This window comes from Tamandua tetradactyla, chromosome 26 (genome assembly GCF_023851605.1).
Source record: "Tamandua tetradactyla isolate mTamTet1 chromosome 26, mTamTet1.pri, whole genome shotgun sequence".
NCBI lineage: Eukaryota > Metazoa > Chordata > Mammalia > Pilosa > Myrmecophagidae > Tamandua > Tamandua tetradactyla.
The window spans coordinates 39,226,445-39,254,102 of NC_135352.1; the positions used below are offsets into that span (position 1 = coordinate 39,226,445).

The following is a 27,658-nucleotide window of genomic DNA, read 5'->3' on the forward strand; positions in this document are numbered from 1 at the left end:
TTACCTATACCTAACTTGTGAGCTCAATCCATTACCAGTATACTAGATTTATTTCTGCCTTTAAACCTTTGCTCAAACTGTTCCCCCATCTTCCCTGACTAGTCATACTTGACAGTTTCAAGGTCTTATATTCATTCTCAAGTATTCTATGTTCCAATGACCTCAACCTTTTTTCGAACCCCTGATCCTACTGTATCAACACATCTCATTTAATGCTTTTTCATATACGCTTCTTCAGTGCCCTTAGGTAGCTTCACGTGTCCTGTATATGTAGTGGAGTTTAAGTTTCCTGAAGGCAGGAATATCATCTGATATTCCTATTGCATCATTCACTGGGGTGGGTACATATATTTATTCATTCTTTAGTTCAAAGTTTTGAATTTCAATCATGGACCAAACATTCTGCTAGCTGCAAGGGTAAGAGAGTGAGGACAAGTTACAACCTTTCAATGACCTTCTTAGCTGCCTAGTAACATATTAGTGGCAATTTGCTGTAGGAGAAAGGTTTCAAGTCTTTGCCTCTTAACCAGTCTTGTAATTGCAGAGCTGTTACATGATCTCTCTCAGCCTCTGTGATCAGTCTATAAAATTGTAATAATAATCCTTGTATAGTTATTAATATTAAAGTTACTTGAGGTAAAGTGGCTAGTAATGTGACTAGGGACCGATTATTATTACTATAATAAAATTATACATGTTCAGTAGCATTTATTGAAAAACAATTCTGATATTCCTGTTGATGACAGTGATGCCAATGAGGCTAAATACCCTTTTAACGCTTCTCTTTTACTACATTTATTTGAGTTATGATCTTACTGGTTGCTCTAGGGCTTGCAATGTGCATAATAAATTGTCACAATCTACTTCGAATCAACACTATTTTAATTCCAATAAAATATTGAAACATTGTCCCCAATATTGACTCCATTACCACCTCCTCCTTTGGGCTACTATTGCATTTATACTTTATCTAAATATTTAATAAATATAACAATACTACATTATATTATTTTATCATTTATATATTTAAAAATAAATTTATTATTATTGCTACTTTACCAATTTATGTCTTCAAAGAAGTTAAGTGAAGAAATATGTTTAGAGTCATATATTAACTCACAAATTTGCCATTCCTGGTGCTTCTCATCTCTTCCTATGGATCTGAGCTACCATTGGGTGTCATTTCCTTTCAGACTGAAGGTCTTCCTTCCGCCTATCTCGTGAAACAGTTCTACAAGCAGCAAATATCCTCATCTTTGTTTATCTAGGAATGAATTTCACCTGTGCTTTTGAAGAATGGCTTTGATGTGTGTCAACAGTGTATTTTACTTGCAGCATTTTAAATATGTCATTTTACTACATTCTGCACCTCATTGTTTCAGGTGAAAAGTCAGTTACTCTCCTATACATGATGAAGTATTTTCTCTTGCTGCTTTTAAGATTTTTCTTTGTCATTGACTTTCAACAGTTTGATTATAATGTGTCTAGGTATGGTTTTCTTTGTTTTTATCCTACTTGGACTTCCTTGAGATTTCGGATGTGCAGAAAGTTTCGGTCAGTTTTTCTTGAAATTTTTTTCTGCCCCTTTCTCTGTCTCTTCTTCCAAGATTCCCATTACATGTATGTTGGGACGATATCTCAGAGGTCTCGGATGCTCTATCATTTTCCTGCATTCTTTTGTTCTCTGTGGTGTTCAGATTGGTACTCAATGATCTACGCTCAAGTTTGCTGATTCTTTCATCTGCTGTCTTAAATTTGGTATTTGGCCTCTAACAAATTTTTGTTTCATTTATTGTAATCTGCACTTCCAGGATTTCCATTTATTTTATTTTTTATAATCACTATATCCTTATTAGGAACTTTAGTTACTATATTGTCATCACATTTTTAGTTCTTTAAACATGATTTCCTTCAGTCCTTTGAATATGTTTATAATAACTGCTCTACGGTTTGTGTCTGCTAATTCCAACATCTGGGGACAATCAGAAACAGGTTCTATTGACTATTTTTTTTCCTGAATGTTGGTTTCAATTCCTTGGTTTTTGCCTATCTAGTGATTTTTGTTGAAAACTTGGCATTTTAGATAATATATTATAGTAGCACTTCTGGGCTCTGACTTTTCCCATGAATGTTGTTCCTCCTGTTTGTGTTTGCTTGTTGGTTTACTTTTTATTTCTTTGTTCAGTAGCCTTCCTGATATAAATCTGTTTCCACTGCAGGGTACTCAAGCACTTTCAGTCAGTAATGCCTCTGTCTTATGTTGATGGGTAGAGGGATGTATTCAAAATCCAGGCCTGTTTCAATTCTGTTCCAGCTTTTATTTTCTGATGGAGGCTTCCAGTCTCTTATGTGCGTGCTAGGATGATGTAAAGAGTTCAAACTTTTTCTGTTTCCTGCTGCACATGCATACCTTCAGTCAGAAATAGAGTGTCCCAACAATGACCATATTCTCAGACTAGTAGAGCCACTGTCCTTCCATGCTAACTGCCACAGAGATCACCCCTTCCACTAACCATGCAGTGGAGTGTGCATTGCCCACTGCTCCAAAATAAGACTGCCCACAATGATTTTTATGACCTGCTCTTTTCTGGAATAATTTTTATGCCAACCTGGGACAGGTGCAACACAAAGTCTGATCTCTACATCCTCAGCTCAGCAGAACTACTGTGCTCCACTTTCTATACTATGATCAGGAAATTGTTCCCAGAAACAGAGCAGGGGATCATGAGACTTAACTAATGACTTTTAATTCTCTCAGGAATTGTTCCCTTCTATCCAATACATGAATATATATTGTCCAGCTTACAAGGATTGGGCTAGTCCAGCACCAGTTTCTCTACTGTGACTATAATGTGCCTAAGTAAAACTTTTCATGCAGTAAAGTTAGTAAAGGAACCACAAAATTCTGAATTATAGAATATTTGATTTTCACTTGCTTTATTGATCATTTATAAAAAGCATTTCTCAAGTAATGCATTTCTCAGGTTCTTAAATTCCAAAAGACGTTCCCTGAATTTAAAAGAAGTTTCAGATGTTAAAACTAATATGGCATATTTTATGAAATTTCTGAGCTAGAAAAAGATTCAGTTAAATAGTCCAAGGTTTAACCCTATCACAATTTATTGATAGTTATCCTATTCTTTGATATTACTGTCCTTGTCCAAAGGTCACATTCAGAGCTTTTATATAGTTACTGTTTCCTGGGTTATCCAATAAGTGTCCATATTCTGATTACCTCCCCTATAATTCAGCTCAAGGCCTTTCACAGTTCCTTCTTTTTCAAAATGTTTCTTTTTTTCTCACCTATGCTTAAGCCCCTGCTAATATCTCTCATTAGTTGTGTTATTTCTTATTGATGTTATATTCCTCCTAATTTAATATGAACATATTTTATTGTGGTTTTCTATAGCTAATGCTTGAGTTTCAGAGCTGATCTAATGGTAGGAATCTAAACCCCCTATAAAGATGATGGTTATGATGGTTGTAAAATTTGGAGGCAAAGGTATAGAATCAGGAGCTGGGACAGGAAACAGAAAAAGATACCTTAAATCTCCTTAAAATGATTCCTTCTAGGTAGCATCTGAACTTTCTAATTTCAAAATCATCCCTATCAATTGATAGCTTCTTGGCATCATGTTCTTTGTGCTAGAACCTGGCTTCTCCTGAGGGTTTAATGCATCATAGTATGATTTCCTTTCTTTTTTGAGAATATTATAAATTCTTTCATGAGAACAATTTTTCAACAAAAATTATTTATTGAAAATTAACTGTACTCAAGGAGGCAGAAATGAATTTCAAAATCTCTGCCCCGAAGACCTTAATACAATCTAACAGAAGATAATAGTACAAAGACAATTCTATTACAAAGCATAAAATTATGTTTGGAAGGAACCATAGTGAAGGTTCAGAGAACTGAGAGATAATATGCAGTGTGGCAATCAAGGAAAATATCAAGAAGTGGGTCGTGTTATGTCTGGACATGGGTGAATGAGGATGTTCTCTACAGGGAGAAATGGGGACTTTCCATGAGGACATGATAGCACATGCAGAGGCATCTAGTACAAAAGTAGAGGAGATATCAGCAATGTTTGAGTTCCTAAGATGTTAGGTATTCACAAATGTTCATATTATTATAGTTCATAACAAATTTAGATTACTTATATTCTCTTGAATATTTTAAATGGTATATGAGAAATGAATGAATTCTTCATAAAGATAAGATAGTGAAATAACTTTTTAAAGAAGTTTAAAGGAGAAAGGAAAGAGAAAATCACAAAGGTTAAGGTTTGTTGAATTCTTACTATGTGCCAGTCAGGATGTTAAATTCTTCATGTAAAATTTCCTCTAGTCTCCACAATAGTATGACTGGGTCTTATTAGTAGTTTAATAGATGCATAAACTTAAGTCAAAAAAAAAAAAATAAAGTGACTTGCACCTAGTGACTTAGCTAAAATATGCTGCAGGAAGTAGAAGAAACTGGAAGGCTTAAAAGGATGGCTTTTTGCTTTGGATAGACTTTATATTCTAGGGCAGTTTTAGGTTTAAAGAAAAAAAAATGTATAGAATGTATGGACAGTTCGCATATACCCTCTCTCTCCACTCCAAACCCCCACCCTCACATATAATTTCTTCTATTATTAACATCTTATTTTGTCATGGTATGTTTTTTACAGTTGATTAATCAATATTGATGCATTATTATTTACTAAAGTCCACAGTTTACATAGGGGTCACTCTTTACGTTGTGAAGTTCTGTGGGTTTTGACAATGCATAATGTCATGCACTCACCACTGCAGTATCATACAAATATTTCACTGCCCCAATATGCCCTGTACTCCACTATTCATCCCTCACTGCCCCGAACCCTTGGTAACCACTGACCATTTTTACTGTCTCTATAGTTTTGGTATTATACAGTATAGAGCTTTCCCAGATTGGCTTTTTTCATTTAGCAATATGCACTTAAGTTTCCTCCATGTCTTTTTGTGGTTTGATAGCTCATTTCTTTTCTTCATTGAGTAATATTCTATTGTATGATGTGCCACAGTCTGATTGTTCATTCACCTATTGAAGAGCATTTGAGTTGCCTCCAATCTGGGGCAATTATGATGAAGATGATATAAAATGTGTATACAGGTTTTTGTGTGGTCATAAGTTTTCAGCTTATTTGGGTAAAATACCTAGGAGCACAACTGCTGCATCCTGCTGTAAGCTTATGTTTAGTAAAAAACTGTCAAACTGTTTTCCAAAATGTCTGTACCATTTTGCATTCCCACCAGCAATGAATGAGAGTTTTCTTTTCGACAGTGAGTAGAATCAAAAGAAAGTATAATTTTTTTATAGAAAATAGTAAGCCAGAGTAAAGTTTTCAGGTTACTGAGAAGGGAGGAAGGGGAACCAGGCAAAGTACTGCCATTTTTATGAGGGACTGAGGCCAACAAGGAACAAGGTATTTGCGCAAAAAATATTTATTAAATTCCTACCACGTGACAGGCAAGAAAAATAACAATGAAAAAAGAAGAGAGGGTGAGTAAGGATCCGGAAGAGTAAAGTAGAGCAAATACCCATGAAATTATCTCATTCTCAACAAAGTAGAAAGAGAAGTCAGAGGCTAATATGAGAGTGGAGGTGAATCTAAAGCCTTGAGGATGTGCAGAAAGAAAAAAAAATGACATGTTCCTTGTCATTTGCTGTGGAACCTAGGAGTAAAAATAGAGAATGCAGAAAACTGAGGATATCCAGCATTAAGAGATGCCAAGATGAAAATAGGAAAGAGGTAAGGGTTACGGTGATAAAACAAGGCTGGAGATGGAATGCATTGCAGTTAAATGCAGAAGTTGATTGGATAGATGGAGATAAAGAACATGATCCTGGAGCCAAAGTCATGGGGTGTGGGGGCTGGTTGCTGAAAAGACACACTGATGTAGGTGGGTGCATGGACATACACTTCAGTGACCTTTACTGACAACAGTCTGGAAGCTGTTTGTGAAAACCCTCATTTATGCAGCGATCTCTCCATAGAGTTTTAATTTAATTGAGGAGTGGGGTCATTAATTCACACACTCCTACCCTGACTTAGATAACTTCAAAGTGATAGTTTCAGAGCATAATCAGGATTTTGAGACAATTCGTAAAAATTTATCCAGAGGTCTCAAAAATTATTAAACATTCTTGAAGTCTCCCATCTCTAGAGAGTACAGAACTTTTTGATTGTCAGGCAAATGGGTGTGAAACACACAACCATCCTCCTGTGTCTCACATTCTCTTTTTTAGTTAGCGAATCTATCAACTAATAGGGCACCCTTAAACTCTTCAAAAACGATGAAGAGAGTCCCTTCAGCTGGGATGGTTCCATGAACCTGATGTGCTGTTGTTCCAGCTGCAGCCTGGCCCAGGCGGAATTTGCTCAGTGCCCGAGGTTCAGAGACACTGCCTTATTTGTTTTAGTAATAATTGTCTCTCCGCCCTGAATGAGGCTCTAAAATTGCTTCTATGTTTAGAAACAAGATTGCTCTGTCGAGGCTGCCGGTCTGAGTCTCACCTCTTTTTAGAAGTCTGCTATTCCTAGGACGCTTTTCCTAACTTAGTTCTTTGTGGTGCTTGGTTGATGAACGAGCATTTGTTCAACCGAAGACACAGAAACCCTTAGCTTGTGTGCCTGGGGAGTCTGCTGTGACTATACCTTAGAGAAACATTAGTCGCAGGGGTTTTATTGCCTAATACTCTAACAGGCTTAAGTTTCTGATAGTTTTGATTGAATAAGAAGGACAACTTATTGTTAAAGGAAGTGCATTTCAAAGGAGTGCATGAAAGGCAAATCCAAGCTCAACAATTCTGAATTGCATGGATGGAGAGGAAAAGCTGGGTATTCGTGTCTGCGCAGTTGAAGGCGGTCCCTACCCGTCCTTGCCTGCTCTCATGTTTATGTGCCACAGAAACATTTAGAACACTTCTCAATTGCTGCTCTAAATTACCCACCAGTTATTGCATGGATTCTTAGTAAATACTTCCATTCATTTGACCTAAGTCTAGACTTTAAAATCTCAGATAGTCAGCGTACTATCTCCGTTAGCCATATGCTGTCCGGCTTTACACATCACAGAATCACCTCCTGGCGTTCAACGAAGTGAAATCCATGAGATTGTCTATAGAGATGTTATATTTTTTCCTGACGAATTTGAATTTATTGTCCCTTAAATTATGATAAATACAAATCTTACTCACTGCCTTGAAAAGATCTGTTCTCCAAAAGAAATTCTCAACAGAATAAGGAAGACTTTCCATGCCAAAACTAAAGCCCCTTAGTTTTGTTTAAATCTTCAAATGAAGAATGCATTGCATCATTTATGTTGCTGTCCTCCTACCCCCCTCCACTAGGAAAACTTCCCCTTAAATGGTGTTTCTCCATCCCTGGCAATAGCAACTCTATTCTTCCAATTACTCAAGCCCAAGTCCTTGACATCATCTTCCTTCTCTCTCTCTCGGGCATCAGCCCTGTTGGCTCCACCTTTAAAAATACCCACAGTCTGACCACATCTCACCACCTCTGCCACTTCCACTCTGGCCTTCTACTTGGCCACCCCTGTCTTTTCCTTGAATTATTTGCAGATGTCTCCAATTCGGATTTCTTGCTTCCATCTTTGCTCTCCATTCTCCACCAGTGGAGAGATTCTTTCAACATGTGAATGTACCACGTTGGTCTTCCAACACTCTAAGACTAAATTCAAAGGCCTTAATTTGATCCTCATTTCCTCTCTGACATCATCTCCTGACACTTTCCCTCAGGCTCATTCCTGTCCAGCCACCTTGCTATTCCTTAAAACATCAAGTCCACTCCTACCCTGGGCCTTTGCACTTACTGTTCTGCCTAGAAGGCTATTTCCCAAGATGACCACATGGCTTGCCTCCTCATTTCCTTCCAGTCTCTTCCCAAATGTCATCTCATCAAAAGAAGCCTTATTTCACCATCCTGTATAAAGTAGCTGAAACTCCCTACCACCTCTGACCTTATCACCTTCCCCTGCAGTTATCAGCCTCAGCATATTACACATATATGCATTGCTTATTGTATGTCTCCTCCACTGCAAGGCCCAGAGTGGACACTCAATAAACATTTATTGAATAGATGGTTATTATTGGCCCCTGAATTTCCTGTAGAGAAATAGTAAGAGAGCTAGGAGCATTAAAAACATTTAAAAGAGCTTCGACATATCAGCCATAGCCAACACCCCACTGTAAGCAAGGACTTCTATAGAAGCATAGGACAACCACAAAAGCGAGTTACACTAACTTTCTGAGCTTTAAGCCTAAAGGATTTCAGTTATTTTTAAACTTGGTGTGCTGGTTTGAAATGACTTAGGTACCCTAGAAAAGTCATGTTTTAATCCTAATTCAATCTTGTGGGAGCAACCACTTCTCTTAAACCCAGTTTAGCACTGAATGTTGGAAACTTGATTAGATTGTCTCCATGGAGATGCGTCTCCACCCATTCCAGCTGGGTCTTGATTAGTTTACTGGAATCCAATAAAAGAGGAAACATTTTGGAGAAAGTAAGAGATTCAGAGAGAGCAGTGCAGAACAACATAGCCACGAGAAGCAGAGTCCACCAGCCAGTGACCTTTGGAGATAAAGAAAGAAAATGCTTCCTGGGATGCTTCATGAAACAGGAAGCTGGGTGAGAAAGCTAACAGATCATGCTGTGTTCACCACATGCCTTTCCAGATGAGAGAGAACCCCTGACCATGTTTGCCATGTGCCTTCTCACTTCAGAGAGAAACCCTGAACTTCATCGGGCTTTTTGAACCATGGTATCTTTCCCTGGATGCCTTAGACTGAACATTTCTATAGACTTGTTTTAATTGGGACATTTTCTCAGCCCTAGAACTTATAAACTAGCAACTTATTAAATCCCCCTTTCTAAAAGTCATTCCATTTCTGCTCATATTGCATTCCAGCAGTTAGCAGATTAGAACACTTGGTAAATAAATTTATAAGAGAAATAAATCTTCATATAGCCTATGAGGGGATACCTCACTTGTTTTACCTGTCTGTGGCAGAGTTCTACAGAAACTTAGAAAGGAAGGTATTCATCTCTCCTAGAGCAAAGCAGCAGGACTGCGCTCTCCCTTTCAGTGCTTATGTCAGTTATAATAATACTTTTCCATGCTTATCGTTACTTCTCTGTGATAGAAGATTGGTTATGTTCTCTTCCCATGTTTTGCTCCTTTTCAGTCCTGGTGCAGCTCAGACCAGGCCAGTGGAAGCTTGGGATCAGGTTCCAGCATGGCTGGGAGGCGTCCACACTGGTGAGAGGTGAGGATCAGTAGTACAAGACATTTGGGAGATGCTGGGATTTTACTTAAGAGTTGTCAAAAGCTATAGCCAGGGAGAAATTAAAAAAAAAAACATGAATATAATCAGAAAAAAATTGTTACCTGAAGGTATCAAGAGGTAGGAATGTGGGAAAAGCTTACTTTTTCAAACATAGCCATCAAACATGTGCCTGGCATTGGAGTTGAAAGGATGAAAAAAATACATTGCCTACCCTCAAGTTGGCCTCAGATTGGAAAAAGGCAGACAAGTACGCTATTCATTATTAAACAGAGCGAAGAATGCTGGGGTTTTTGAGACAGCATCGACGGGAAATGCTACCCAAACAAGGCTTTGATATAAGCCTAGACATGGGTTTAAAAACCAGTTCTCCCATTTCCTACCAGGGATACACTGGGAAAATTACTTAAATTTACCAACTTTGGTTTTTCTCTCACAGAGGGGGAAAAAGGCTATAAAAATGATAAAAATAGCTAAAAATATATATATATATGTATTAGGTGCTGAGCACTTCTTTTTCCCTCTGGAAACTGCCTACATCTAATAATTATATTAATCATTGTTATGAATATTGTACTTATTAACTTTGTGAGATAGAAATTGTTATTCCCATATTCCATATGGAGAAACTGAGGCAGGAACTTATGGTCGGTCACCAGATGTCACCACAACACCAGGTAATGTCACTTCAGAAGGCTGTTGATGTAACTCATGAAGGAGTTGGGAAGGACAGTAGAAAAGTGTCTGCTTATCTTGTATGAATTCTTTGCCAAAGATTCACAAATAATTCTGCCAAAGAATGGCTCTCTTTGGGGCTGTATTAGCCTCATCACTTCATGTACATCAGCCTTTGATCTGGAGTCCTGGGAGGAACCTACAAAATAAAAGTATTCAATGAATGAGAGACGAGGAGTAATTTAGGGGAAAGGGGAAACATCAAGGACAGGATTCCCAGGTGGAATCAGATGTCATCGAGTCAACTTCCTAAACTCCCTCACACTGGAACAAAAGTCAGTGAATGGGACCCCACCAGAACCCCTGCAGGGAACTGGGAAAAATTCTTCTAAGTCAACAAATGTGAAGTTAGCCACACCCTTCTCTTGAGGACATATAAGCTCAGGTATTATGCGCTGATGAAGGAAATGCACGTACTTCTAGTAGTTTCCTAGGGGACTCTCACCCACAATGATTTTATCTGTAATAACCCTCTTCTTTAACCCCCCACACCTCGGCAATTATAGCAGGAGAGTTGTTATAATGAAAAGTTACCTTTTATCGAAAGAGCTACTATAAGCTAAACACTGGGCAAATTATTTAACTTCTTTACAATTAGTTCTCACAATGATAACATGAGGAAAACTTTTCCCCCCATGTTATAAGTGAGGATATTCATTGCTAAATAGTTAAGTAATTTGTCCATGCATATACAAGCATCAGGTTGAGCAATAGGATATTACTGATGTTTCACAATTTTTTAACCTACAGAAATGGCACTTTCACCTGGTCACACACTGGTAAGTGGCAGAGCCAATCAAAACCTGGTCTGATCCAGTTAGTCGATCACTATATAAGATGCTTCTGCACAGAGTGAATCCTGGTGTGAGATAAACCAAATGTATACTACGGAAGAGAGAAGACCTGGCAAAGGCACTCATTAATGCCTACGTTTAATGAAGTCATTCACCTCTGCATGCTACCTTTAATTAAAAGAGTGCTTGAAATTAAGTGACTCTACAGACCAAGAATTCAAACCCACATTTTTCTCTAAGCACTTCTCCTTGGCATTATGAGCGATTTAGGTTAAAAAAAAATTCTTGGTAGTGTCTGACAGTTAGTAAACATTATTCCCTCTCATGAAATACATTTTTTATGAGTAATACTCTGGGAATTTCTTATAATATTCTGTCCCTAAAAGGAAAGTTATGTTCTGTAACAATAGCAAAGTATTCATACAAGATAAGTGGACTGAAGAGACTCCAGATTCATGCCACTGCAAAAACAGAAAGAGTTTAATTTAATCACCCAGACATTTCTTGTAAAATGGTGTCAGCTGAAATAATTACTTCTGAAGGACCTCTGAAAACATTTCTGATTTGCCACAGATTTGTTTGGCTTAGCTACCAAGAAATATTTTTGATTGTCTAATATTTTAAGAGATTCTAATATTCATTCTATAGAAGAAATGTGATGTGTTTCTGACCATGACTAATAAATGCCTCCTGATGACAAAGAAAACCTGCCGCTAAAAATTGGAAAACCCAATGAGGGGAAAACAATATCTTTATAATGTGGTTCAGAACCTGTTAAAAATGTTGCCACATACAGCTTCCTGTGCTTTTCCTTCAAAAAACTGTTTACAAATTAGAGTATCCCAGAGAATGATAGAAAACCACTGTCATTTGCTCATTTATGTATGTATATAAGAAATACCATAAGAATTGTAATCCAATCTCATTTCCTAAAAATAGCTAATGTTAGCAAAATCACCAAGTGCTTTATTATAAGTATAGTGGCTTATAATGGCTTTTTTGAAAATGATGAAGAGTGGAGAAAAAGTTTCATTTATTTGTTGACTAAATATTCTCCGCGATTAAAAAGTGAACCTACCTGAGGAATTATTTATCTGTTCTGCCTGAGATGTTAACTCCTAAGGTGAGACATATTTATTCTAGTTTCCTGAGAACTCAGTGAATCACGAACCAAACATTATTTTCAGATTTATAAAATGGGTCTTACTCATCCTCATAAACTTTTGCATATGACAGAGATAGGGTCGTTTTCCCTTCATATTTGATCAAATATAAAGATAAAAAAGTTTAATCACTACCTCAATAAATTCTGAACACCACCTTAAGTGACCAGCTTCTCAGTAGAATTCCAATATATGTTAAAATACTATAATAACAAATTTACAAATTTAAATTCAATTTGATAATCAAGTCACACCGAAAGGGTAAGAAGTTATTTCCAAAATTAGGAAAAATGTATCTTCTCAATATGTATCTCCTTACTATAACCCATCATATTAACCACCTTTCAAATTCTATTTTTGTTAGAGTAGATCATCAGCTTCAGGCTCAAGCCTGAACCATTTGAAAAGGAAATATGCTCCCCTGGATTTGGTCAATAAAAATGAAGCTTTAGAGCATAATGGAAAGAAAGCTACATAAAAATTAACTGACACCTTAAGCTTAGGCTTGTAAAATATAATTTAATAACATATTATACCAATACTTTCCATTCTCTTTCAGCTGCTAGTAGCTGTATCCTAAATAACCTAAAGCAGAGTTAATTTGTGGTTTGTACTAATCTCTATTCAGAGTTGCACAATAAATTTAGATGAACTCGTTTCAGAAGCAGAACTAATTACTGCCAAAAAGTAAGAAAGGAGAAAAATGAAGCCCTCTTAAAACTCTTTTTGTTTTGAATGTTGGCATAGATACTAGAGAGAAATTTATGTTTTGAAGATGTCTTCTTAAATGTTAAATATGGTGGTCAATTCTGATGGTGGCTGAAAGAAGAATAAGATTGATGTGGAATTTCTTTTATAAACATCTTTTCAAAACCCATCCTTACTAATTATTCACCTTCCACCGACATTAGGCTTAAAATTGGCTATGTATACAATTTCTTTTATCACTTAAGGTATTTTTAGCCATAAAGCTTCAAATATAGCTGCAGTTTAACTTCATTCTTAATGTTCAGCCAAAGTCCAAATTTAAAAGCTCATGTTTTAAAATATATATTGTGGGTATGCTACATAAAATAGATGTATTAACAGATAATTTTAATAGTACAAATAGCAGAGAGAGTCAAGTTCAATTAATTTAGTGCTGGAATGGATTTCTTATTCTTAGTATCTCCAGAATATTATGCTTGGAGAATTTTTGGTTGAGCATTAACAATCCTAGAATATTTCTGCAGAAAGGGAGCTTAGAGACCTTTGAAGTTAAAAGTCTCATTTTTTTTAAATGAGGAAACTGATTCCCAGAAATGTTCCATGGTTTGCAAAAGGTTGTATTGCTAATTAATAGCAAAGCTTAGACTATAATCAGATTTTAGTGATTCAAATTCCATTACATTTTTTGTTACACCAAGATTATATCTAAAGACTATAAAAATAAATTTACCCCATTAGAGAGGTTTGTGACTGTGTTCCTTGGAGACCTAATGCCCTTGGAGCTATGCTAGAAGCCACCAAAGGGTGAGAAGGAGGCTGTTCCACTCCATAGTCACTTTAACCTAAGTACTGCCTCTTTTTGCAGTTTAGTATTTTGTAATTTTGAATGATATTTCATGTTTAAAAACATCCTCCTACCAAAACAGAAGGTTCAAAAATTATTTCTCAACTCTTGGTTCCTGCTATGCAAAGAAGTAAAAGAAATCTGAAAATTCTTGTACTATGAATACCTCAAAGTAATTTGAATGGAATAAAACAAGCATTCTTTTAAGAGCTTGTGTGTGTGACATTCTAAAAATACTCTCATGTCAGAAACAAAGAGGGATTCAAAAACTCCAGGAGTCTAGAAATTATTCTCTGTCCCACTAGCTAGCGGCTTGCACCAAAGTGCAAATGTGGGGAAAGGAGATAAAATAGATGAGGTAGAGCACGTGAACTGCAATTTCTTCATGCACTATACCCTCCAGGAGAGGGGGGATGAGGAAAGCAATCGTTTCCCATATAGAAAAATAAGGAAGACCATCTATCTCCATCCAGACTCCAAGTGAGAAAATTACAAGTGTCCCCTGAGGAAGTGTAACTCCTGGCAACACTTATGCATGTTTGGGTTTTGGCTTTACATTTGGCATAGTCATGGAAAACCCAATATAGGAAAATTTAATCCTGGACCAGTGATACCAACAGAGAATTCAGCATAAAATTTTGCAAAATGACTCTGGAAGGGTGCTTCTTACATCTAGGGGGCAAATAGTTCACACAGCAAAAGTTTTCAAGATGAGATCACAATAAAAAAAAAATTAAAGTACATAGAAACCACTTACCATGAATGAGAATGAGTAGAAAATTGATCAGTGAATTGGATTATCAAAAGTCTCAAATAACAGAACAATCTAACAGAGGCCATAAACATGCAAAATTAAAATGACTAAATGAAGGAAGAAAAATCATAAAAGCAGATCACTAGTGAAAAGAACAGACAGGTTTGGAGATGACTCTCCCAAAACTTCCAAATGGAAAATATGGTCAATGCAAATAAAAGAACAATAAGTTATATAGGTAATCAGAAACATCTTAAATTATAATTAAAAACCTGGAAGGTCAAAATAAGGAAATTACTCATAATTGAGACTGAAGCATAGAGAAATTAGAAACATGACAGAGCACAGTTCATAGGCTGAGATAAGCCAACAGATGTATAATTGGAGCATCAGAGAGACCAGAAGAAATAGAGAAAGGTAATATTTGAGTAGCAATAACTAAGAATACTCCAAAGCAGAAATTTAGAAATGACAATGAGTCCCCAGCAGCATTTAAAAAAAAAAAATTCTGTGAGAGAGAAACTGCAGAACAGATAAGACAAAGAGAAATGTTAAGTGTAATAAGAAAGACAAGAAATATTACCTGTAACAACAAACTTGTCCGCAATAGGTATAAGACAATAGACATATCTTCAAAATACTGACAAAATAACTGAAATCGAAGCATGTATAACTAAACCATTGCTCGAGAGTAAGGGTGAAATAAACTGATTTTCTAGTAATTACAAACAGAATTTATTCCTCACAAACTCTCACTGAAAAAAACTTTGTACTTGGTGAAGAAGGAAATTCAGCCTAGAGGCAAGATAAAATGAAACAAACAAGGATACACAAGGAAACTTTTAAACATTTGGGTAAATCTAAGTAAGCGTTGACTTTATATTGTAATAATTATCATAATCATTATTTTGGTTGCTAAAAATAGTGTGAAAATAAAATACTATAAAATTGTAATATGTAAGATAAAAGGATGTGATCAGAATTAAAACTTTGTAAGGTTTCTTGTTTTTTTTTAAGGAGATAAAAGTAGTAATCAACACTAGATTTTTGTAAACCATGTATTCGTGACAAAGACGTAAAGTATAACCACTGAAAGAATACAAATAAAATGAGCAACTTTCAATGCAGTAGTGAAGAAAAAAGAATGAAGAAAAATCAGCAAACTAAATAGACTCTAGAAAAGGTGGAAATAAAAATTGTACAAAGGTAAAATAATAAAAATAAACATTGTTTTAAAAAAATAAAAATAATTTGACAATTGCAATAATGGCATCAGATTCTACTCTACTTAAAAGATAGGTTTTGATCCAAAAAAATTCCACCCATGTAATGTTTAGAAGAGACATGCAATACAGAAAAAAAAAATGGCTGGAAAGAAAAAGATAAAACAGACATACTCTTAACAAAAGGAATTGGGAGTAGCTATGCTTCTTTCAGACAAAACAGATTTTTTTTTTGTAATGCTGTATGGCAGGGGTCATATTTCATTCTTTTTCCATGTGAGTATCCCTTTATTGCAGCACTATTCTGGTGAATTTTTCTTTGTGTAGTTTATCGCTTGTTTGTTTGCTTATTTTTTTTGTTGCTGTTGTTTTTGGGAAGTGCATGGACCAGGAATCGAACCTGGGTCTCCTGCACAGTAGGTGAGAATTCTACCACTGAACTACCTTGCACACACACACATCCCCCAGAGAAAATAGGTTTTCATGTAAAAATATTGCTAAGAATAAAGGTAAATTCTAGACAAGATAGAGAGGAAATGTTTTTCATGATAGAAGAATTCTGAACTTGTGTGTGACTAACAGTATAGACACAAAATATATACAACAGAGTGATATCATCAATGTTGGAATGTAAGACATCCCCTGGAAAAGTCTCCACCGAGAATCAGCTGATAAAATGACAAATCCCACTTGCTTGGAGCTCTAGAATATAAGAGAGACTGGAGAAGGATTCCAGAAAAGCTGAATTGAAGAAAAAGAAAAATATCAGGTAGGAAATTTCTGTCCCGGAACCGCCAACCTGGAACACTCCCCCTCACTGTGTCCAGCACAGCTTGGGAATCCCATGAAAGCAGCATAACTGGTCCTTCCCTCCACAGAGACAAACCATAGAGCCACTCAGAGCAGCGGGTTAGAACCCCATGCATGCCTAGGCACAGAGACCCAAGTCAGCAGAGACCCAGGGTGGAACACAAGACTTTAAGGCATGCTGCACACACAAGAACCCCCAGGGATGGGGGGGGGGGGGCGGATAATAAGAGAAACCACTGAGGGAGTCTTGATAAGAGGCACACTTACACAATCCACTTTCTTTTGGCTGGACCACCTAAATGCAAAACGGACAGTTTTGGAGTGACCCACCTTTCTGGAATGACCCCATCAGGCTGCCTGGGGCAGGATACTCTAATGAGGCATAAACCAGAGGTGAAAAGGCCTAACATAAAAAAGGGAGAAGGGCATTAAACTGAGCTACTGTGAGTCAGGATAAGTCCCAGGAGGAAAAAATATAAGGAAAAGGGAGCACTGAGTGAGCGACAGATAAAGAAATCATAGGGGTTGGGGAGAAAAAAGCACAAAAAACAAAACAAACAAACAAAACCAGAACAGATCAAAGTTCTTCGTGAAGGGACAGAGGAAAGGAAACTTTCTCATAGAGGTGAAATAATTGCACAAAAAGTGCAATCTTAAAAATTGTACCCCATATCCAGGGCAAGGACCAGACGAAGAACTGAGAAAATCTGGAGAATTAAAGAGAGGCTACCCAAAAGCAATAAAATAGTTAGACCAAACCTCAAAGTAGAGTTTTAACACAAAGTCAATCAATAATAAAACTGCAGATTAGAAGAAGAAACTGACCTTCAGGGTTAACTTGTCAAAAAAATCAGATGCCCTGTCATCAGCGAAAAATTTCAAGCCACACTGAGAAACAGGAGGATATACCTCAGTCAAGGGAACTAATAAAAATCCAGAGGAGACACAGGATCTGGAAGAACCAATTAAAGACATTCAAACAAATTTCCCAAGTCAATAAAAGGAAATACGCATAAAGAGATAAAGGGTATTAAGAAGACAGTGTGTGGGAATAAAGAATTTGGAACTATAAAAAGAAACATAGAAATTATGGGGATGAAATGCACAACAGTAGAGATTAAGCATACACTAGAGGCACATGAGAGCACGTTTAAACAGGCAGAAAGAATCAGTGACCTAGAAGGCAAGATAATGGAAATTATACAATCAGAAGAACAGATAGAACAGGAACTTGTGTGACAGCCTGAAGTGCATAAACATAATGACATCAGTATCCTTCTGAATATTTGAAGAAATAATGGTCAAAGAATTCCCAACTCTTGGGAAAGACATAAATATACATGTCCAAGAAGAACAATGTACTCTAAACAGAATAAATCCTAATAGGCCTACTCCAAGGCACATACTAATCAGAATGTCAAATGCCAAAGATAAAAAGAATCCTGAAAGCAGAAAGAGAAAGGTGATTTGTCACATACAAGGGATCCTTTAAAAGACGAAGTCTGATATCTCATCAGAAACCATGGAGGTGAGAATTCAGTGGTATGATATATTTAAGGTACTGAAAAAAGAAATTGCCACCCAAAATTCCTTATCCAGCAAAACATCCTTTAAAAATGATGGAAAATATTAAATATTCACAGATAAAAAGAAATTGAGAGCTTATCAACAAAAATTACTCAAGAATTACTAAAGGAAGTTTTGCAGGTTGAAAGGAAAAGACAGAAGAGAGTGTGGAGAAATGAAGATCTTCAATAAGCATGAGTAAAAGGGTAAATGCAAAATCCACAAATACTGTATCCTCAATATACAACTCCTCTTTAGTTCCTATAAGAGTCAGAATACAATTGAGAAAGAAAAAGGCATATTTACTGATAATGGACATGCAAAATATAAAGGGAAGAAGCATGAAAAAAACAACTTAAAGAGGGAAAACAGAGGGATATGGGAGCAGGGAGCACGTGTGCTATTGAAACAAAGTTGGTATCTTTGCGAATTGGTAAATGATAGATGCAGGTTGTAATATAAATCCCAGCATAACCACAAAGAAAGCATTTTTAAAAATATAAGAAGGGAATCAGTCAGATACTTCACGAAAGATCAACTACACAGACCAGTGAATTTAAAAGAAAAATTATCTGCCCTCCCCCCAAATACTCAGCATATGATAATCCTGGTATAAAATAACCACAATAGACAGTCTCATTCAAAAAAAGAGAAGAAAATGAGAGACACACAATGAAATTCTGAAATTCAACTCCTTGGTTAGAATATTTGTGGCTCCCTGTGAGCCATCCTTCCTGTTCCATATGAAAGGTCCTGGATTATAGACTGAGAAGACTTCTCCTTCTTGTCCTTCATCGTAGGTCCAAAGGCTTCTTTTTTATTCAAGCCTCTGGTGCTGTTCCAAGACAGATGTGAAAGAACTTCATGGGTTTTCTACAAATGTTATTGGAGTCCCCTTTGTTAAACTCAAGCACAATCTCTTTGAGATAAGACCTTAAGATTCTTAGAAGCTCTATTTTTTGTGTAAGTTATATGCAAGGCATGTCCTTAAAACACTTAATAGTATGTTTTGATCTGTCTAAAAGGATTTATTATAAGGCACCACCTTAGATCTTTCTGGGATCTTAACAAAGAACCCAAAGTTGATCTGGGTTTTGGTCTGAGTCCCTCTTCTACTTTGAGAACATAGCTGGCAAACGAGGTTGTTCTCCCCCTTTAATTTCCTCCAAATTGTATTCACAAACAATAATTTGCCCTTTAATTCCTCTTTCTTTTCTCCCAATTTATTCTATGCAGCTAGAAGAAGCCAGGAGGCAACATCAACGCATTGCCTGGAAATCTTCTTTGCTAGATGACCAAGTTATTAAGTTTATTTTCTCTTTTTTATGTTACTATAAAGAACAGCTCTGTTAAGCTCCCCACTAGTCAATAACAAGACTCTCATTTCCTTCAACCTCCAATAACATTTCCTTCACTTTCCTTGAAGCTATCACTGACGGCCTCCCTGAGGCCCTTTAGGCTTCTGCTAACACATTCCTGGAGGCCCTTCCAATTTTAACAAAACCTCCCCACAATATCTAGCTTCCACATGCTGCTTGGTGCCAAAACCAATGCAACATGTTTTACATTTTAGTGTCAGTAGCATCCTACCTCCAGGCGTTAAATTCTGTCCCAGTTACTGTTACTACATAACAAATCATCACAATACTTAGTGGCCAAAAACAACAGCAATAATTTTATCTCTCATGGGTTCTGAGATCAAAATGGTAAGGGCTCATCTGTGAGGTTCCCACTCAGTGTTTTTCATTATAGGAACAATATGTTTGGAACTGGAGCACCTCTCCATGCAGCCTAAGGCTACCCCATGTGGTCTATGTGAACAATAAATATGGAACTGGAGCACCTCTCCATGCTCCCTACAGCTTCTCCATGTGGTCTATAGGAACAATAAGTATGGAACTGGAGCACCTCTCCATGCTCCCTAAGGCTGCTCCATGTGGTCTATGTGAACAGTAAGTATGGAACTGGAGCACCTCTCCATGCTCCCTAAGGTTCTCCATGTGGTCTATAGGAACAGTAAGTATGGAACTGGAGCACCTCTCCATGCTCCCTAAGGCTGCTCCATGTGGTCTATGTGAACAGTAAATATGGAACTGGAGCACCTCTCCATGCTCCCTAAGGCTTCTCCATGTGGTCTATGTGAACAATGAATATGAAAGTGGAGCACCTCTCCATGCCACCTAAGGCTGCTCCATGTGGTCTATAGGAACAGTAAGTATGGAACTGGAGCACCTCTCCATGCTCCCTAAGGCTGCTCCATGTGGTCTATGTGAACAATGAATATGAAAGTGGAGCACCTCTCCATGCTCTCTAAGGCTGCTCCATGTGGTCTATAGGAACAGTAAGTATGGAACTGGAGCACCTCTCCATGCCACCTAAGGCTGCTCCATGTGGTCTATGTGAACAGTAAGTACGGAACTGGAGCACCTCTCCATGCTCCCTAAGGCTTCTCCATGTGGTCTATAGGAACAATAAGTATGGAACTGGAGCACCTTGACATGTGACCTAAGGTTCTCCATGTGGTCTATAGGAACAGTAAGTATGGAACTGGAGCACCTCTCCATGCTCCCTAAGGCTGCTCCATGTGATCTATGTGAACAGTAAGTATGGAACTGGAGCACCTCTCCATGCGCCCTAAGGCTGCTCCATGTGGTCTATGTGAACAGTAAGTATGGAACTGGAGTACCTCTCCATGCTCCCTAAGGCTTCTCCATGTGGTCTATGTGAACAATGAATATGAAAGTGGAGCACCTCTCCATGCTCTCTAAGGCTGCTCCATATGGTCTATAGGAACAATAAGTATGGAACTGGAGCACCTCTCCATGCCACCTAAGGCTGCTCCATGTGGTCTATGTGAACAGTAAGTATGGAACTGGAGCACCTCTCCATGCTCCCTAAGGCTTCTCCATGTGGTCTATAGGAACAACACGTTTAGAACTGGAGCACCTTGACATGTGACCTAAGCCTTCTCCATGTGGTTGTCCGCATGGGGTGAGCTAGTTTGAGCTTCTTCTTTTCACAGTGTCCTCAGAGCCTTGGAATTCCTTACGTGGTGTTTCAGGATTCTGGTATTAGCCTTCCATCAAGCCAGACCAAAGTTTCATTGCCCTTTCTCATCTAGTCTTATAGATCATGAAGCAAAATATCTGCCACATTCTATTAGCTACAAAGAATACACAAGCTTCCCAGATTTGGAAGTAAGAGAACTGGGCTCCACCTCTTGATGGAGGAATGTAAAGGTTCTAGAACAGGAGTCAGGAAACTATGACATGGGCTAAATCTGGCCTGTACCTGTTTATAAAAATAAAATTTCTTGGCCCACAAATATAGCTCATTAATTCATTTACATGTTGTTTGTGGCTGCTTTTCTACTACAACAGCAGAGTTGAGCAGTTGCAATAGACTCTGGGTGGTCTGAAGAGCCTAAAATATTTACTAGTTGTCACTTTGCAGAAAAAGTCTGCTGTCTCCTGTTCAGAAAGAATAAGTGAAAAAGGAGATAATATTTTGGCCATTTTTTAAAACAACAATCGGCAAAACATTAATTTCTTAAGGTTGATGAAAAGATTTCACTGATTAAGTGAAAGAAAACTATGGAATTAAGGATTGAAAAAATATTAGTTCATATGTGTCTTTGAAAAATTAAGTTGTGCATTAAAACAAAATTCAAAGCAGAATATATACCATCCAAAACTTTGGAGTAAACAAATGCAAACAAAATGGGCCTATGGAAGCATAAATATTAAATCCTCAAAGAAATAAATTAAGGGATAGAAGTAAAACCAAATATCAGTTATTACAATAAATATTAATGTGTTAAACATCCCAATTAAAACATAGACTCCTACTACATGTTTTAAAAATCGAATTAGAAGTATCCTACATGATATACAGTGAAAAACAAGTACATAGATTTTTTAAATAAGGAGGCAGTGTGTCAGGGTAATTAAAAGTGCAAGCTTTTGAAGTCAGACAGTTATTTAAATTCTGATGCTACCAACTTTATAATTTTGGAGGTTACTTTCTGTGAGATTGTTTCTGCATGTGTAAAATAAGGTAAGGATGAGAATATGTTTGTCATATGTCATATGTTTCCATGAGGATGAAATAAGCTTTTGTCTTTAAAATGTTTAGAACCACATGTATTGATTAAATGCTCAGTAAATGAAAATTGTTTATTCGTAACAACAAAAGGATAGATAAAAATACATGATGTATATTTTTACTTTAACATACTGGTGGTGTTTGAAAATTTTCTGAAAAGCAATTTGGCAATATGTATCAAGTGCCTTAAAAATTTATTCCCTTTGATTTAGTGAAAGGAATATGTCATAAAGAAATAACAGTCAAGTGCTCACATATTTATATCCAAGTATATTAACTACAGCTTTGTTTATAATAGTGAAAAAATAGCAATAACCTTAAAGAGCTGTAATAGTGCTGTTGTTAAATTATGACATTATAAATTACAATTCCTAAAAATAATATTCCCCAACATTATTTCATGGCATAGGCTCATTTCAGTTAAAATCAACTTTATCATTCCAGTTTCCCAGATCACAAAATGTGGAGTCATCCTTGATGACTTTTACTCTCTGATCTGTTCTGTTTTACCAATCTGATTCTTCAAAATATAACATCAGACCAATTTTCACCACCGGTGTTACCATTCTAATGCAAACCATTATCACTCCCACCTGGATTATTTCATTAGCCTCTGAACTGACCTCCCTGCTTCTGTTTGTGCCCTCTTCGTTCTGTTCTCAAAGCAGGAACCAGAGTTATCCTGCTAAAACCCAAAGCAAATCATATCATATAGAAACCGCTGTCTTCCCCTTCCAATCAGAGTAATAACTGATGTACTTAGTATGACTTCTAAGACTCTACGTGATCTGTGGCACCTATTACTGTTCTGATTTCATGTCAGACTTATTAGGCACAATTCCACCTCCTTGATGACTTTGATAATAAACTCTCCACCCCACCCCTTGAATTGCATAATTGATCATATGGGAGGCCATTTTACTCTTCTGAGAAAGAACAAGTTGCTGTCATTTTCAAACTTGGGCAATGGAAAGCTGTTCAGACAACTCTATCTTCTATATCAGCCAGAGGCTAGTAGTGGCTGAGATAATACCAGAACTATTTATTTTTGTATTGGGAATGTGGTTTTGTACTTACATCTAAACAAGTGCATACGTGGTGACCTAAGAAGTCATATTACTCAAAGCTGAATATCGAAGCCATCCGTGAAGACTGTGGTCTAAATACCTAAATACTTTTTCTATACCTGCTAGGTTTATACTATCTAATATTACCTCTGAACTGATGCAAAGTATGAAACCAAGATGTTTTCTAAATATCAATTATCCATCTTTATTACTTATGTGTACCTATGTATGGAAACATTGCTTTGGTTTTTGGAAGACTAGAAGTCTTCCAGCCCCAAAGCCGAACTATTCATTGCATGTAGAATTATCAGTAAACAGAAATTCTTGTATGATTATAGTTATGAAAGACATAATTAAGCATAGTAGATGTTTGTGTTATATTGAATTTATAGCAAGAATTGAAATAGGAACAGGAACTGACTAAAGTATCACCGGGGTAGTATCTGATTTCCATAGCTCCACTTTCACAATAAACTTATTTTTCTAAGCTCAGCACCTTAGAGAGAGAAAAAAACAGCTCCCTATCCAGAAAACTTAGCTTACTATTTTGCCTAATGGTTTGTTAGGTCCTCATATCAGATAAGAATTGATTTAAATATCAACATGTTCTCCAAATCAGGTAAGTTTCATAATATTCAGAGTTTTAATTGGTGCAGAAAAATACATAGTAAAGACTCACTTGGCATATAGAACAGCAGTTACCAAGAAAGCCTTTGGTCTGTGCTCCGAGATACTTCTAACTCATTTCAGCGTGTAGTACCAATTCTGCGTATTAAAGCTACTCTGAGGCCCATTGAACGCTGTGGAAAATTTTCCCGGTGGATCAGCCTGTTTGCAAAACCAGGTGTTTCTGTAATTGTGACACCGCGAAAAATATTCATAGAGCTCTGAGGTCCTTTAAACACTCGTTCCACCTGTGCTTTAAGCTTGAGTCCAGTGGCTGCTTACACTTTTCAGGATCTCCTTGTTTGTGTAGGTGCATTTCTTTGTTTCTGAATTTATTTTGCTACATTTTAAAGAGGAAAATTTATAGAAAAAGATTTAACAAGCTAGTGTTGGGAGTCACTCACATTTCAACCAGGTGCACTCCTAATGTGCAGGTGGAAACCAATGAACAGGTAAGGAAAGCATGATGTGGGCAGCACTCTCTGAAGGACTAATTGTACGTGTCCATAATGAGTGTATCCCAAGGTGCATTTTAAACATCTGTTATAAATCGAGGCATTTTCTTCTTTTTCCCCTCTTTCCAGTTTCTCAATGTCATTTACACACATGTAGTAAGCATAACCTATATTTGGAAGTCATGGGAATGAATGTCCCTTATTCATTATTATAAAATTTAATTTTATAGGAATTTTCATTTTTAGGTAGTTAACACACACTTTAAGTCTTCCAACCAACTGATTATTTTTATATTTGAAAATAGATTCTACTTGAGCACTCTATTAAGGTCATGTTTTAATTCCTTCGTCCTCATTTTGTCCTCACATTAGATAGTAAAACAATCATTTCACCAGGTGCATCCCCTACCTTTTTTTTTTCAAATGGGATATTTTTTCAACTGTAATAACCAGTTTTGCTATTCTTAAAAATTTGGAAGACAGCCATTATTAAAGTTCAATTTCTAATCGAAATAATCTTTTTCTTGAAGATTCATTCCAAACAGTATATATTATTTTGTTTATACATTGGAATATGTTAACTAATTACTTTCCCATAGTATTTATCTTAATGTAATACTTTGATACTTTTATATTCCACACAATCATACTGATGGGGCTTTTAGATATTTGTACTTAATTGTATATTTATTTTCTATAATGCAATGTTCTAGATTTGATTTTTAGTCTTTTTTAGTGGTATTTTCACATCTAAGCCAAAATGTATCATTAGAAAACAGGAATGGAAGAATTATAATCTTAGAGTGAAATTAAATATGTTACAATGTCTACAAACTTTTCTTCTCACATTTCATGTGGAAAATAAAACATATCAATAAATTATTATTTTTTAAGAGAAACATTTCATTTTCTCATGAATTTTGGAAGATTCCAACATATAAATCTATAGCCACTCAATGGCAGCCATTCAAAAGAAAAGGGAAATATTTTAGTTTCCCAACATTAAAGTATTTGGCATTACTCATTCATTCAACAATTATATCTAACATCCTAATACATGCTACATAAGATCAAACATCCACATGTTAATGGAATTGGTTTCTTTTCATCCAAATATTTTGACTTTTATATGATAGACAATGGAATAGCATCAGATTACAAATAATATGAAGCATTTCGGTGTCTGGCCATTTGAGCTGAGATGCCATTGATGGTTGCCTCTTGATCAAACAATTATTCAACAATAGCTTGTTGATTAAAGAAGTAAGAAATTAAGTCCTTATAAGCTTAGTCATAAGACAGGATGGAAGGAAAAAAAACTCATAAGAAGTGTTAAGAAGAAATCTAATGAATACAAAAATATTCACTCAATAATAACATACATCAATTAGGGAATCCCAGTTTACCCTTGTGGATATTTTGAGTCTCACCATAGAAAGAAACTATACAAGCTGCATATGCACACTCAATGCAAACAAACATATATACTCTGAGCACATGTATTTAAAAGCCTCTATGTGGGAATTAAGAAACTTCTGGCAGTTTCTTCAGCTGTAATTTTGATTGAGCTGTTAGCTCTGCTCTGTGGACAGCACTACCCCCTTCATTCACAAGAAAATGAAGATGAATACTTGCAAGAAAATAAGGCTGACTCTTATGGACTTCACAGAAATAATCGGCATGAGGCACGCAACTTGAACATTAGAGGCTTAATGGCTGGTTTGGAAGGAACTGAGGAGAACAGGGCAGCCCTGCACTGAGTCATAGCTTTTAAACAAGGCCTCAAGTCAGAACTATCAAGCTAAGGCTGCTGTTTTCCCAGCTCATGATAAGCCTGTCTCTTTCTACCCAGAGGTTGGGTCTGTGATTTAACATAGCAGTGACAGCAATAGTTATCCTAAAAAACATCCTTAACAACTCTTTTCTAATACAAATCACTTATTCTTTGTGAAAGATGAATGAGTCATGCAAGGAGCAGACTGCCCATTAGTGGCACATTGTTAATTTGCTCTTTAATTAGTTTAGTGGCATATAATTATTTGAGGTCAAATAATAATTAAATTTTTGTACACTACTTTTTTTCCCTGGTAAATTACCACTGGACCACCCTCCATGATAAAGGATCTCTAAATAACACAGGATGCTTGCTCTATGGCACAAGGAAGTATGCGATTTTTTTCCTACAAAAGCCCCCTTTTAAAAAAATCTTTTCATATAAAGAATCATTTTGCAATCATTCTTTAGAACTCTCCTTTTAAGAAGTCACTAAATAAAATTATAATAAACTTTATTCATCTAATTAAATGGGCTATCTGAAGAAAAAATATAAAATGCATCAACTTTTAATTTTTATTATAAATCCCAAATATTAGACTTACAAATGCTTAAAGGGTCTTTCCTATAGAAAAGAAGTCATAAGACGTCTTAAGAAGAAATCAAATGAATACGAAAATATTCACTCAATGATAACAATATTTAAATATTGCACCAAAGTAATGTTGGCTCCCACAATCACCTTAAATTAAATAAATTACCCAAATTATCCTCAGCATTTCTTTTTTCCAGAGTCAAGCACTTTATTGTTATTTAAACTGGTTCAGCTAAAATTTCAAAAAGTTGTCCTCAAAAACTAAAACCTAGGAATGTAATTTCTTATTTTGATTTAGGGATTAGAAAAACCACATTCATAATAAAATTAAATATTTTGTATTTTACTAAAATAAAATGTAATTTAAGAAAAGAAAGATTCATATATTCATAAGCTGTGAGTGAGTAAGAAAGGCTGCCTTTGGATTAAAAATATATATTTTGTTAAGTGTTTTAATATTTCATATACATATTCTTGAAAGTAAAAAGTAACGTGTCCCCACCATATTGCATTCAGTCAATAGTTCTGAGCTGATTGAATATAATTTTGGTGTTTACTATAATCTTCTCCCCCACATACATTTTGATCATACAATATTTGTAGAGGAATTTCAACAGGCGCAATGCTAAGGTTTTACCAGTTAATTAGAGAAAAAGTTCTACAAAAAAAAAAAACTTTACAAAAGAAGAATATAATGAAGCTGCATAGAGGCACTAAAGTAATTCTTACAAGGACATTTACCAAGAAAGAACTTTGTGAAATGTTTTATTAAAGTAGATTCCTTCCACAGAATTGACATGAGATAATGAGACTTCTCAGTAAGTACACACACACACACACACACACACACACACACACACAGTTCCACACAATTTTTTATGTGTGGAATTTTCCCATTTACAGAGAGGTTGGCAAAATGCAAAATAATATGTTGGCCTTATTCAAGCTGAAGCCAATCTATACCATAATTAATATTCACTTTGACAAAATGAACTAAGCCCTGACCAAATAGAAGGTGATTTCGCTGTATTTCTCTGCTTTCATGTAATCAAAACAAAAACTCTCAAGCC

The 27,658-nt window shown here is 36.2% G+C and overlaps 1 protein-coding gene across 10 annotated transcripts in view; it reads right to left on the reverse strand.

The window, feature by feature from the left end:
* LOC143669956 (uncharacterized) overlaps positions 1 to 27,658 on the reverse strand; it is a 197,028-nt gene that overhangs the window by 47,662 nt on the left and 121,708 nt on the right. For 2 of the 10 annotated variants that reach the window (XR_013169154.1, XR_013169148.1), the window contains exon 3: positions 528 to 581. The exons of 5 other annotated variants lie outside the window; for them this stretch is intronic. The gene's annotated coding sequence lies outside the window, so the exon portion shown is untranslated. Of the gene's footprint in view, positions 1 to 527; positions 582 to 7,512; positions 10,206 to 27,658 lie in introns of those variants that run through there. 3 more of the 10 variants (XR_013169152.1, XR_013169145.1, XR_013169143.1) reach the window with 3 other exon arrangements.